Source organism: Rhea pennata, chromosome 11 (assembly GCF_028389875.1).
Source record: "Rhea pennata isolate bPtePen1 chromosome 11, bPtePen1.pri, whole genome shotgun sequence".
Classification (NCBI taxonomy): domain Eukaryota; kingdom Metazoa; phylum Chordata; class Aves; order Rheiformes; family Rheidae; genus Rhea; species Rhea pennata.
The window spans coordinates 14604417-14617622 of NC_084673.1; the positions used below are offsets into that span (position 1 = coordinate 14604417).

At 39.0% G+C, this 13206-nt stretch overlaps 1 protein-coding gene across 1 annotated transcript in view; it reads left to right on the plus strand.

Moving 5' to 3' along the window:
* The window catches only part of AFF2 (ALF transcription elongation factor 2), a 325935-nt gene that overhangs the window by 264138 nt on the left and 48591 nt on the right, over positions 1 to 13206 (plus strand). The gene's annotated exons all lie outside the window — the stretch shown is intronic.

Sequence of the window (13206 nt, forward strand, 5' to 3'; positions counted from 1 at the left end):
AAGCATGAAGTGAATTTGTTAAAGGGAGGAGTAACTTAAATTGAGCTCCAGGAACAGACAGGGTTAAAAATTAGGATTGTAAAAAATAATTTGTATATTCTGTTTCCTAATTCTTGTTGTCTTGATTATCGTTTCTCTATGAAGAGAAGAGCCGTCCTCAGTATCAATCATAGTAAGCTATTTAGACACAGAAATAAGTGGCATATGGCTTAGCACTTTGGGGTCTAGCAATCAAGTGGCAACCTTCTGCAATGCAACGGTAGTGCAGTTCCCAATGGGCTTCACTTTGATGATTAGATATATTGAGTTCCCTGTGTCATTCAAAGACAGCAGAATTTCATACACGTTGGTGTTAGCTTCCTTGCACTTCATTTCAATTTTCAATAACCAGTGTCATCACATGCAACAGTTTCTTCACAGTGGAACTTCATGTCGAATCAGATTTGGCTCTCAAGTGAACGAGCATTGTGAAAAGTCCTCTGAAATACTGTGGAAGAATTTTTACCACAATGAAAATGGGGAGGACTTATTTATTTCTGTTAAAGATGCTTGGGTTCCCAATCCCAAGGCAGAATCATTCAGGAAGACTCAGAAAGGAAAGACTTAGCGTTACGTTTGGGGATGGTATTAGCGTTCTTTACAGGACTTAGCGCAGCTCCCAACTGAAGGCGTTGTTGTGGTAAGTAGACAGAAAATCCTTGTTCAGTCATACTCAAAAGCGAAACTGTGGTATTTAAAGACAAATTCTTCATAAGGGGCATTGCAGCAAAGGCGAGTTTGGCCTTCGGATATTAGTCCATTGCCGTGTATGTGGGTATGGCAGTTGCTGAGTATTAGCATGTGGCGCCGGTGCAGAGCTCCTGCTTCCCCCATCCTTGTCCTCTCTCCTGCTGTGGTCACAGGACCTTCCTCATGCTCCTTGGGGCCTTTTCATTTCCTCCCCATTAAAATTCCCCTAGCAGCATACCAGATACCACCAGATACCTCCCGCATGCCTGTACGCGTATCGGTGACAGCAGATAGAATGGCAGTGCGAGCTCTGTTTTTAAAAAGTAAACTCTGTATCACACAGGTAATTCACAATTCAGGGTAATTCACAGTAAGTCTTAACATGCGGCAAGACTTGCATACCAATGTGTCATGGTTTTATAAGCCCAGCGTTTACCAAGCTGCAAAGACAAAATGGCTCTCTGTATCGCATACCCAAGACTGCCTATCCCATAGTTTTATTTCTTGGCAGTTTCCTACAATTTTGCGATTTTTTTTTAATGTGGCAAAGTCACTCCAATTACACAGTCATTATAACTTTTGCCAAGGTTGACTATGGATCGTTTTGTGTTCATTAGAGCACAAAATTAGAATTTTCATTGCAGCAACTGTAAATAGTATTGGCTCGAAGGATTCAAGCTTTTTTCCCCCTATAAAATGTTGGATAAACTATAATTGAGGACTTCCATGATTTTTGACAGATTTTAGTTTTTTTCCTTAACTGCCTTCTGGGTGGTTGGGTTTTTTCTTCTTCTTCATTGATACATTTCTTTTGGCCTAGAGACTGAATAAGTGGTTCCTTTCTAAATGATGACATTGCCACTCTGTGCATGAACAAGCAGGTGCAGGTAGTGTCTTTCTAAGGCTGAATATGTAATTTCTCCAGCTTCTTCAGTGTTATTGCATGGCACTTGTTTGTTTAGACCCAGTCAAGTTGTCCATAAATTAGCCATAAATGTTCTTCAGGAGGGTATCGCTGTTTCAAAAAATGCTTTATCAGGTCCTTTAGTCCCATTGAGTCCCATTAAATTTTCCCTTCAGTAATTATGGAGTTGTAATTTTTGGAGTTGTTGAAGTAATAATCAAAGTTTCTATTTAATAGTCTCATGAGTTTAGGGATAGAATAGGTTTGAGTCTGCTGTTCATGCTAATGTAAATATAGAGAAATCGCATCACAAACGATCATTTTATATATACAAAAATTAAGCAAATAGGAAGTAAATCCAGCACAGAGTGTTTCAAGCCACAGAGAAAAAAAATGCAAGGGTTTTCAGTAAAGTCCAAGCACTCAAAGCTGGCTGGAACAGATAAAGAATTAGACTATGTCTGCTTTTTTGTGTTTAGACAAATAAATAAGATCCAAAAAAGCATCTTGGAGTGAAGCAGATTATATTTTTCTGCCTGATTTTTCTAGTAAATTTTTTTAGGTTAATTTAACCTTTTTATTGCTGGGTTAGCTCAGTAAAAACAATACAATATTAAACAGTGGGAGACTGCGCAATAGAAAATATAAGCGCCATGTCTCATCTGCTAGTTGTGTGAGCTCCAGGTGAACCTGTGCTGCCCTGCCTTCCTTCTCTGTCTCTGAGTTTGTGCAGCTCCTCAGTTGTGGTTCACTCAGAGGAATTTCCAGGCTTTGTTCTCAGCCTAATGTATATTTACAAGCAAGGAGAGGAGACTGTTAAGAGAGGCTATTAAGAAGGTAGCAGTGAAGTTCAGCAGACATGCCTGCCAGCACCTGTGCAGCAGCAATCCTCTGCCCTGCTTTTGCACATCCATGGAGTGTGCATGTCTCTTGGCATGTGGCATGCTCAGCCTTTTTTTTTTTTTTTTTTTATAACATGTAATGTCATTCAGGATCAGATATGTCAGGAAATGCACCAACAGGCTTTATCAGCTTATACCTCTTAGCAAAACCTGGAGCTACAGTGAATAGGGACGGCAGACATAGCAAAGGCATACCTCTTTCTTTTAGGAGAAGTGTATTTAACAAGATTATGTACAATTTTGCATTCCAAATTTGCAACTGGCACCCAATAAACACATAATGAAATCATCCGAGGGGCAAAGAATGTGTTAGATATATGTTGGTAGACTTTTGTAGATTAAAGATACTAGTTGGTATGGGGTAGCACAGCTACAATGATAAACTTTATGGAAATCAATGTAATCTCAATACTATGAGTGCTCATTGAAATATGGTTCTCTTATTAAACCTGTGAAGTATGTATGTTTGTGAAAGTGCATGTGTGTGTCTGCAGGCATTACTAAATGGAAAGATTAGCAAATTGTGGATTGGGGAAGTTTTACTCTATATAGCAGAAAATTTTCCTTCAAAGCATGTATAAAGGTTTGATTCTGCAACTTTATTCCCAACCCTATAATTTTACACTAGCTGGCATAAATTAGCAAGCTAAAATCTAAATATATGTGTCTGAAATGACTCTCAAAAGAAATAAACAAGATGAGTACACACAGTGAAAAAGGAGTAGTGTGTGAAAAATAACTATATGCTTTTCTGCACACAGGTTAAATGTAAGTCAAGGAAAGCAAAGAAAAATCCTTCAACTTTAATGGTCTATCTGTGTTGTTCGTAGTCTAGAGCTCTCTGGATATATTTCTTTTTAACTTCAAGGACTTTCAATCTGTAAATTGGCAATGCCAAGCATTTCTTTTCTACCAAATGTGATCATTTCTGAATCCAGACTGTGGCTTACTTGCATCAGTGTGCTCAGTGGTCTGGTGGAAATCAGTAAAACGATGAGGCGGGGTGAAGGGGGAAGGCGGACCTTCCACATTTATTTATTCTGGATAAATGGTGCCCATTAATCTATCATGAAAATATGGAATTAGCAGGGAAGAAACCACAGTTGCAAATTTGGCAGTTGCTAGCAGGCACAGATGGTCTTTCAGTGTTTTAAGATTTTCCAGTCTTTTGATACTGATACCAACACTGAAAAGTAGCCTGGGTATTGCTAATGTTTATCTAGAGTATCCATAGAAAAATAGTCATGTATATTTTGGATTGTTCAATCTCCTCTCAGAATATTTGCATAAAATTTTTAATATTAAAGGTAAAGTTTCTATGCTCTGTCTGTCTTTGCTGAGTTTAAGAATTATAGTTGGAGGGAGATTTCCTAAAATAAGAAAGACTTCATCTAGCCAGTATATCCAGACAAAGGCATGAGGAAGAAAGACTCTCATACATGAATGATGTTGAACAAAGTTTGCAAATTGATAGTCAGCATGGATTTCCTGCTGTTACAGATGGTATGGATCTTGGTAAAGCACCAGGATGTCGAGTCCCTCTTTGGTACAGTGTAGAGGGTTGTTTATTATGTAATTTGGGTGGATTTTCAGTCACTGTTACTCACCATAGCTTTGCTGAAGCTGGAAACCAACCCTGGCAAAGTCTCCACTCCTAGGAGCTCTGGGCACAAAGTCAAGTGGGAAGGGATACTATCTGCTGTCTGATCGGCTTTGGAAATATTGGTTGAGTCTTTAAAGACCTTGCAGAAATATTTCACAGAGGAAATCACAAAATAGCTGTTGCTAACTTTACTTTGAATTTATTCTCTGCTGATCCAGAGGACTCGTTTCATGTTGTCTGTTAATGACAGTGGTCTGAAATATGCCGTGTGAAGCACTGTAACTGTGTACACAGCCCACAGATGCACAGGAGAAAGGCACCTCTTAGCACAAGCAGCCTAAGGTGCTTTGTACTAAAAATCACTCAGATCTATTGGGGGAAGAAAAATTGCCTCAGCAGCACAGCAAATTTCAATACAAACTTTCATTCTGGTGAAAAAAGATCTGAAAGGTGAAACTAAGGTGAAAGTTTTAGATGTGTGACAGAAAGGAATTGGATATCAAGAGTCTGCTATCTCCAGTGTATCCAAATGTAAGGGCCCATTCATATAGATTTGTATGAAGATAGACAGATAGATAGATATGGATATTTAGATACAGATATGGCAAACTTACAGGATATTAGAAGATACAGATATGCTTCTAAAGCTTTTTGTGAAAAAATGAGGCTAGAGAATTCTGTCTTGCTAATATCTACCCATGAAAGAAATATTTCTGAAGAATTAAATATTAGTTGCTAATGACAAATTTTTCTAATGACTGTTCAGCAGAATTACTCCTCAGTATACATGTGGATACTATGGAACAGTCCTAGAAGCACCTTGCTGCTTCAGGCAGCAGTTCCCATCTTTGACACACATGGCCAGATTTCATGTACCACTTGGGAAACAACTTAGTTTGGTTTGATAAGCAGGGATGCAAAACAGAGTTATCTCCCAGTTTGCCAACAACCGTCCCAGGCACTCTGATATTTTAGTTCAGGTCGTACCTGCCACACAGGGCAGGAGAATTATCATTTGTTTCACAAAGTACAATTCTATTTATTCATCCTAATACACTGTTTGCCTTTTCTGCAGCCACCTGGCACTGTGGACTAATGTTCATTTTGTGATCCATTACAACCATCCAGTCTTTTCCTAGAAAACTGCCTAGCTGGTGATTCTCTATCTTATATTTATGCTGTTGAGTCATCCTGCCGAAGTGTAGTACCTTGCACTTGTCCACAATGAATTTCATCCTAGTTTTTCAGACTCTCTTTCCAGTTAATCAGAATCATTTTTTATTCTACCCCATCTTCCAGCATACTTGCAGACCTTCTCACACAGATGTTATTTGCTAATTTAACATATATACTTACTATTCCGTCATCCAGACTGCTAATAGTATTCTAAAATGTCCGGTTATATCACATAGCTACTGTGACAGTAGTTAGGCTCCAGTCTTGACTGCTGTTTCTTGCCAGATCTATAATAAAACTGAGATATAATAATGATGATGATTTGGACGATTTATGTGATCTATAATGGATAGCTTACCGAAATGGATCAACCCTTTAAAATCTGGAAATGACTATGCATCTTGCAGGGCTTCTGAGTGAAGTCTGAAGATCCTTGAGGGTATGAACTTTCCAGTTTTTTGCACGCGTGTGAAGCTTTCACTTAGCAAGCCACAAAAATGCACAAAAAACTCACCGCAACACATTTCAAAGTCCCTTAGCAGCAATTAAAAGCCCTGCAGGTCTGATTGTCTTTTTGCTAACCGACTGTATATGAATTTCACTGTCTGCCATCAATGTTCTTGCAGCACTGGCAATTGTTTTGTGTGTCCCTATTTTGTCATGAAAATTATGCTGAGGAAAATGCCCAAATTTCATCCTAGTCTACCTGACATTTAGAAGAGTAGTGCAGATCCTACACCACTATTGGGAGAGAGATGCAAAACCAAAACAAAGCAAAAAAATAGCAGTAGCTGAAAGCAAGAAGTCAGATGTCAAGCTAGACTTAAAAATGAGCATACATACTTGTTTTTGTGTAAGCTAAAGCTGACCCTGGTCAGCTTTAACTAGTGTTATCCTCACTTATTTCAGATATTGCTAGAGGAATTTCTTCATTTGTTTAATATCAACAAGCAATTTGTCTAGACTTCACTCAGCAGTCATATGCAATCATATCATCACTCATGCACATACTCCAAAATTCATCTGCACATTTCAAGAGTAAAGCCATATATCTCATATGCAGGAGATTGGTCAAGACATATTCTTAGGCATTATTTATTTGAGTTTCTCTTCTAAAAGAATTCAAATTATCTTCATTTTTTAACATTCAGTTGTGTTATAGTCAAATGATCTTTTATTTGCTGCTCTAGATCTTGGTTACAAGGTAAGGATTCTCCAGTTCTTTTGTCCTGTATCATACACTACAGTGAATTTCTTAGTTCAGCTCCCTAACTTTTCCATGTATGGGCCACACTGCAGCCCAAATACTGCCTTCTTTCCAGAATGTGTCTCAGACCCTCACTTGCGTGTTTTTGTACCATCTTACAGGAGTTTGCCAGCATTTGGGCGCAGTGGCACAATAGTAATCAGATGGCCATAGGTACAATCCTGTTCACAGTCAGAGCTTTAACTTTACTCCCTCTTTTTCCCTGAACAAAATATCCTGGAACTCAGCTCCCGGGATCTCTCCAGGCAATCCCCTGCTCTTTATGAGCTCCTCACTGCAAAACAAGGAGAAAGAAGTAGCTGTGTGTGCCTCGTTGTTTTATTCTACTTCTCTTCAGTTATAGGTATGGGCTCCGCTGAGGGCTGGACTAGATGATCTCCAGAGGTCCCTTCCAACCTTACCATTCTATGATTACCTATGTCCATCTATTAATTTCACGTTTGGCAGAGTAGAGGCAGAATTATGGCCTTGTGATTTGACCCAATTGTATTGTTCTCCATGAGGAGTATTGTTCTCCATGTGAAAGTATTTCTTTGTACTTTAACTTTACGCTGTAACTCAATAAAAGATCCTTTCTTGGCCTCCAAGCATTGTACAATAATCATTCTTTTAAAGGCAAGTCCATATCTCCAACACTGAAGCTGAGAGAAGTTAGTTTTGCTGACAGTTTTCTAGCAGTGTGCATAGGAGAAAACCTATCCTCCCAAGTGAGAACACAGGGAATATTTTCACATGCATTTTTCAGTTTGGATTCCCAAGTGCCTTTGCATATTTTTTTGACCTTATGTTGGGAAGAGTTACAAAGTGGCTTAGCAGTCATCTTCTCCATATTTTTCTGTGACCATAATTCAGACATTCCAAGACAATTAGAGCTGCAGTCCATATAGCATCATGCACTCAAAAATACAGCATAAACACTAACCTACTTTAGAGAGGCAAACACCATCAATAAGATGGGATTATTGAGAGTCCTGAATCTGTTCTTCATAAGCTTTACACTTTGTTCATATACTAGACTGCATCTTAAATAGAAACCTATCATCAGGTTTAGCAAATCAATACCGTAAGAGTGTGAAATGGTCCCCAGAAATCTCCAGAATGCCATTTCACAGTAAAAGCAATTGAAAAAGAAGCTGCAGTGGAATATCTTATGAGATAGCCATTTAGATCACAAAAGGATCATAAAAGTCAGAAGCAGTTTGTTTGAAGCAAGGTTCATAATATAACCATACAGGGCTTGCTGGGAAGAAAGAAGAAAATTGCAAACCAATTTGTGGTTACGGCTTTTTCTGTCAGTTCTACAGGGATTTAAAACTTGTGAAAGGTAGAACTTCTGCCATCTTACATTGCTGAACTGGAAAGAGATAGCTATGATCATAGGAGCGAACCAAACACTGATTATTGGAAACCAGTATAGTCTTTATTAACTTCAAAGCAATTAGCCCTTCTTTAGTTCATTTACTATTGAGCAAGGTGGTGTCAGACAGTGGCATTTGTCCATAGTAAGCTGGGCATCTTTTGAGGCTTGCCTTCCTATTTTCTTACCATATTTTGTCAGTGAAGTTTTGATACTTTATGTGTGATAAAGGCACTAATGAAAGCACTGAACGGAGCGTTTCTGTGAGCAAATGCCACCTGAGCATGCCACCCTCTTTCAAACCTTTTGTGACCCACAACTATATATGTCTTTCTTTAAAGATCATTCTGTCCCAGTACAGGAAAACAGGAGCAGAACATTCTGGGTGAAGTGGTATGTCACAAAGCAAAAAATATCATAAATAACTCCATTAATTTCGTCATTCCTATTCAATTCTATAAGGGTCTTGTATACACCCCGTGAATTAATATGTAACTTTTGCTTTTCACTAAGAGCTAACAGATTCCCTGACTAACTAACATGTCTAGGGTCAGATTTAAATGAATCCCTCCAATGGCTGGAAACTTAATTAGGTTGTATTTATAAGTCCCTTAAAAATTTTTTTTTAAATCTCTTATGATTCATGGTTGATTACAAGCTAATATGGAGCCAGTCTACCTTCTTCCTTGCCTGCTTCCTTTTTTTTTTTTTTTAATCTAGACTATAAAAATAGATTCTGTTTTTTCTTCTGCTAACATTTCTCTTTGAAGAGCAGCGCTGCTTTAATAAAGATATAGGAAATGAAATTCCAGCTATGTTACACTCAATCAGATTACCTTGGACAAATGAAAAGTAATACTGCCTCCTTTAATACCATTAGAAGAATTGATTTTGTGGGATTCTCGGTAGATCGCAGCGCACCGACGATTAGAGGCCTGATGTCGTTCACCCGCACCTGCCACGGGGAAATCTCTGGGCAGGGAGGCACGGATGTGGCGGCGGCCGGCGTGCCACGATGTACCGAGGGGCTGCCGGGTGGAGGTGACCTGCCGGCACCGACCCGGGCGCCGGGCTGGTATCTCGCCCCTACTGCTGGCTCGACAGCAGCTCACTCCGGGGCAGCAGAGTGCTACAGACCTGCTGGAAGTGGTTAGGTGCCACAGTGCATTTCCTTTGTGTCACCATCAGTCGCTGCACGTCTTGGGAAAGTTTCTGGGCTCTTTGGGTGATTTCTGTTGCAGAACATGAGTGTGGTGGGTTTTTGTCTTACATAACTCTCCATTTTTCTCGCAGTGCCTGCTTTCTGGATCACCATGTTTTTTTCAGTTTTGCATGTGTTCTTCAATCTGAAAGAATGAGAAAAAGTGAACGTTAAAAAATCTGTTCTGATGCATTTATCAAAGAGGAACAATTACATGTAGCATTTTACCTATTAGATAGTAATCTTATTCATTGTATAAACTCAGACAGTGCTAAATCAGCTTCTCTTCCTTTGCATGATTTGCACCCATTTTGTCATCCTCTAGGACTGGCTGCTGAAATAAATTTCTCAACATGGCTCAGAAAGACAAAGGCAAATTATCTCTTTCCGCGAGTGAGTGTTACTGAACAGGAGGCTCGAGTGCATCATTTCTCCTACTTCTTACAGGGTCCCTTGTTGCAGGCTGAAAAAGGAAAAAAGGAACCCTAGTAATTTAATGCCTTTAGAAGATCCTGTGTCCCAGCTGCTGATAGCCAGAGCACTCTCCAGCACGGGGCTGTTGGTCTCTATTAACCGCATCAGGAGGTGATCACTGCACTGCCACAGTCGGTGGGCTGGCGGGGCTGACCAGCCGGCAGGAGGACTTCACACTGTTTAAGAGCAGCAGCAAGTACACCTGGCAGCTTAAACTCATCTGCAGGCTGGAAGCAAAGGGACACAGAGGCCAATGATAGCCAGTCCGTCGTTACAAATGTAATGCACAGCCCTCAGCCAGTGGAAAGTAGCGTATCTCCATTTACTTCATTAGGTCATCATCATTTTATACCACTGAAGGGCTTATCCCATGAATCAAAATATCTTCTGGCACATGTAGCCATGCTGATTTCTTTGGAGTTACCTCAGCAGAGAATTTGGCTCAAAAAACAGGGCAGAATTAGAGCAAGCTGATAGATGAGAAGAGGGGCTAATAGCTTAGGCCATGAGCAATGAGACGTAGAAAGAAGACAGGCAGTTTGATGTTTTTGGCTATGCAAGCTAATTTTCAAGATATAAGATTTTTTTTTAATGCCTCTTATTTAATAGTTTTAAGTAAAAGTTGATCTTATGTAGCTAAGCTTATCATAGCATTAGATTCTCTGAATAGGGCCAGGTTCACTTCTGAGCAATTAGTATAAATCCCAAACAATTCAACGTTAGTAGAGGAAATATCTTTTAAATAGAAAGAAATACTTTTTCTTTCTAGCATACTGTTAGGACTTACAGTCAAAATAGACTTTTCATTACTGGTGTTTGCTTTGAAAAACAGTATCAGCAATGAGATATGGGATTAAGAGACCATATTAGTGACACAGTTTATGCTAGTGTTTAGGAGTCTAAACTGAGCCACCAGAATGTTTTGGGGAGATCTTATCATAAAACTGTGAATACTTTCAGTAAAACTGAACATAAACAAGGAAGAAGAGTATGGTGCTTCCCTATGAAATTGTGGAAATTTGGTGCTTTTTCATTACATTTTTTTTAATTTATAGCAGTACCGCTTTGGGGGGGTTGGTTTAGGATCAGCTCCAGCTCTCAGTCAAGTTGGATCAGTTCCTGCAAAATACGACTGAAGTATATGATGATATGAAAATATGATGAAGTAACTGAAGTTGAATTCAATGTGGAAGCAAGCAGATGTGGTTGAACACATGCCTCGACATGCCATGTGTCCCCAGCAGCTAGCTGAAGGACCTTTACACTTTGCATTTTCCAAAATGCATCTCTTCAACAGCCATGTGAAAAAAAGTCTTTAAAATGTGAAGCAATTATAACTGATATGGAAGTTTCTGTCTGGCTTCTGAAGAGCCTTAAACTACTCTTTAGTGATGCAAACTCTACTGTATATTGTAACACGGGCTGCTAGTGATGAGAATAAGGCTGTTTCCAGGATGAACACCATCCATGGTCATCTGACCATGGTCAGAAAGAAGGGAGCATTTCTTGAGGAGATAGTGCGGACATTTATAGGGTAAATTCCACTTGTGTTGTGGGAAATAGTCTGTGAAGAACTACCAGTATGGAGGGTGTTTGCGGGAGAGTTAGCCATGAACATATGCAGGTATTTAGCAAGGTGTAAGTGATGTCACGGGTGCCCCAGTGCCATTTTACTGAAGCAGCTTTCTGCGTTTAGAAAGCTGGAGAAACTGCTCCAGTGCAGGATAGACCAGTGGCATAAGAACAGAACCTTGAAATAAGAATTCTGATTTTCCGTATTTGCCTTTTTTCCCAAAATCTCTGTAATATTGACCAGGCAATGCCAAACTTTCTAGTCTGTGCACCAAGAGTTAGATATTTTACAAATCCTTATAGGAACATGAAGTACTAAGCTATTTGCTTAGGATTGGGCTAATTGTTGGGGGAAATGCACAAGAATTTGGAGCAAGACATTTTATTGCAGTCTTCATATATTGAATAAATATATTAGATGTTTTCGTATCTGCATAATGATTCTTTACAGAAAAAAAACGTTCTCCTAATTACATCAGTACAAAATCTAGATGTAGAGAAGAGCTTAGAAACCCTTAGCACATTCTCTTTGGTTTTTTTGTAAATGTATGTGAAAAAACAGGTAACTTCTGGTTCCTCATTCATTGAGGAATGAGGAAAATTCTAGTGTAGTCTAAAACATTGACAATTTTTTACAGAGAAAAAATGGAAAATTATTAATTCAGCTATTTTAAGTGTTTTTTCATAAATATTTCCAGTCACATAACCGATTTTGACAAACTTGAAAACAACATGCTTTATTAAACTGATGGAGAGGTTCCACTGGCTAATTGCACTGCGCCGTGGGAGACTCATCCCTCATGAACAGGATGCAACCAACTTAAAGCTCTCAGGAGGGACTGCACTTTGAGCTTAACTGATTTCATAAAGCATTTTAAGTCAATTTAATAAAACAAAATATTTCATTTTGGATGAAACTAACTCAAAATAATTTGTATTTTCCCAGCTGAAAGGTATAGCTTTGGAGGAGAGGTTGAAATTTTCTTGAAGATAATGATTATTTTTTTGTCTGATGATTAATTTGGAGAATTTCTCAAAGCTCTGGTAGATACTGCATACAGGAGCCAATTAGGGCTGTGCTTCTCAAGTCCTGTTGAGGGGAAGATCTTTGTTACAACCTTCTGCATTACCACTGGAACATCAGACCCTCAAATAAGTTGGACTAGATTGCAATATCAGTGAGACAGGATCAGGCTGTTGGACTCCATGGGGCTTTAGCAGGAGTGCTACCTTGGGAAGAGTTAGCTGTGCCAGCAGTGGAGGGGTGAAGGGCATCGCAGGCGCCCAGCTGCTGTGCAGCAAAATCAGTGATGTGACTGAGTAAAGAGGATTTCTTTCAAGTCCATTGGGCCAATGGTGATTACTGAACACTACAGTCAGGGTCTTTTTTTTTTTTTTTTTTTTTTTTTTTTTTTTTTTTTAAGTTTGATTGCCCTCGCATGAGATGGAAGGCAGAGAAGGGGCTGTGGCAGTGCAGATTCCTGTGATCTCCCCTTGCCGTGCAATCAGAAGAGCTCTGCAATTGAATATTTCACAATAATCACTGCATTTTCAATAGAGATGGTATAAAAGCAAATATCAAGGCCTCTGGCTGACAAAAGCAGAATACAGAGGGAAAATATGAAAATAGCAACTTACTTCAGCAATAAAGAGAGTATATTTTATACTGCAGTTTTTCTTTTTGTTAAATCATGACTTTCTAGTAAATGACATCCCAGAAGATATTTATCAAAGCAGGAAAGCACTAGAAAGGAGCACCCTGCATTCACTTTAATATTTCTCCTTTTCTTCTGACATTTTCTTGCCTAGAGATCTAATTCCATTAAATATGTACATTTTTGACTGGAAGACTTCTTCATGTATCTTTCAGATGAATCTTAAAAGTACATAAGGTCTGTAGGGCAGGTTTTTTTAAGTGCAAATGAGGTGCACAGTAGAATATTGTCTATGAGGCTTTTCAAATTATTTATATTCCTGCAGTGCTTTACCTTTCTCTTTCTGTGATAATGATAAGGAAGAAG